Source organism: Podarcis melisellensis (assembly GCF_964234715.1).
Source record: "Podarcis melisellensis genome assembly, chromosome: 2".
NCBI classification, from domain to species: domain Eukaryota; kingdom Metazoa; phylum Chordata; class Lepidosauria; order Squamata; family Lacertidae; genus Podarcis; species Podarcis melisellensis.
Window position 1 is genome coordinate 32,791,032 of NC_138529.1, and position 1,984 is coordinate 32,793,015.

Sequence of the window (1,984 nt, forward strand, 5' to 3'; positions counted from 1 at the left end):
TTTCTCTAGTGTCCTGGCTTGGGCCTTTGTGGTCTCCATGACGACCACGGGCCTGTCTCAAGTTGTCATCTGTCCAACACTCAGGGCAGGGTATACCCTCAATTTTAGTCTTTTAGTAATCTTTGCTACAGATGATGGAAGGGGAGGTTTGGAAATAAGGGAGTAGATATCCTGATGAATATTGGACTTGCGCCTCCATTTTTTTATAGATATGTAATTGTTTTAATAGTTTTTCATTATAGGCAACTGTTTTACATGTGATTTTATTGTATGCTGAAACCACTCCAAGATGCCTCGTAGAATGTAATTCATAAATAGTTATAATTTGAACCAGGTTCTTGCAAGTGAGAAAATTATGATATGCAGAGGGAAGCACACCTACCAGTGCTGGGTGAAGTCCCGTTAATCTGGAACAACAACTGAATGAAATGGTACCCCCAAGATTGCCTGAGGGGAAAATGTGAGACAAGAAAGGTCAGTTGCCTAAAGTCCACCTCTGGATAAAGTCTGGACTATCCTTCTCCTGTGAGCCTGGTCATAATCCCTGTCCAACCCCCTCACCTTCCTTTTATCAGGCCCAGCGGCTGCCTCTAGCCATTTCATCAGAGTTCCATTTCAGCCGTGCTGCCAGGTGCTCATTCGCTGATGCATTAGACATAGCAAATGACTTTGTCATTTTTTCCCCTTGAAAACACTATGTTTTATTAAACTTGAGGAGTGACCCTCCCCCCACTTCCCCCATCCCTGGAGAGCATGATGGAACTAGGTATCCATCAGACTTATGACAACACTCATCAGCTGCTGCAGCAGCAGCAGCATAGAGAAGAGGCAGGCTGATCTTGGAGGAAATTGGCTTGGTACCTGCAGAGGGATTGCTCCCAAAGTGGGCATTTCACAGCAACCACAAGGGGAAAGTTAAGAGCATAAAGCCTGCTAGCCAGTGCCCCCTTCTCTTATTCTCACAGTGACAAAACCAGAAGCCTAGGGGAAGTAGGATGTGAGTACAACAGAAGAAGGTAGGGATTTGTTTCCAGGTTTGCTCTGCACCTCCTTGAGTGCTTTTGCCTGACTTGAACTTCCTGCTTCCTGCACACCTGGATGCAGGATAGAGAAGTAGGTGTAAAAACTAGCCTACTGAACAAAGGTAACATTTATGTTTGTTGCACCAAACATTTTTACGCCCTGGCTACACCCACAACTTGTGTGTAATCCCCCAGAAGGGTGCTCAGGCATGTGGCTCTCAGCCTGGAAAAGGTTGCCCACTCTTTCAGCAGGTTTTCAACTCCCTGGTGTTATAAGGGCTGGGAGCTGTTTGCCTATTTAGATGGATGGGGTCCTTAAAGATGCAGCTGGCCACCTGCATCCCGCTGCATCCCGAAATGATACAATCTCTAGAAAAAGCTTTACCACTTCACTTTTGCTGAATGAGTAGAAAGCAGCCCTTTCCCCCCCTGGCCCTTCCAACATTCATCTGCCCTTGTTCTTCCTGCTATCACCATGCAAGTTATAATATGCAATTGCATCTCATCTGCGTTCTATTTTTTTCTGTCTTGTCTGATCCGCCACCGATTTATTTCAGTCTGGAATGGCCCCGTAAACTTTTAGGGGGAGAATCGGTTTCATGAGATCCTCTAAAGTGCCACCCAAGCTACTGATGTAATAAATGAGGCTGGCTCACGCACACACACAGAGTAAGACAAAAGAAACCAAAAGCCTGCACACAGAGAATCTGAGAGGGGCTTTTTCACATGTGCGATTAGGTTGTGTTCTCTAAAAACAACCGGCGACGGAGGACCTTGAAACGGGAAAGGTGACAGCATCTCGTGTCACTTTTCTTAATCAGCCTTTCCTTCTGTGCTGAGGGCTGCAGCGGGAGCGTAATGAAAATAGAACACTGCTCCAGTCATTCATAAAAAGGCTACAGGATGCAGGTGGCTGAAACCATCAAGGGCCAAAATGCTGATCCAGGTTTTATGGGCACAAA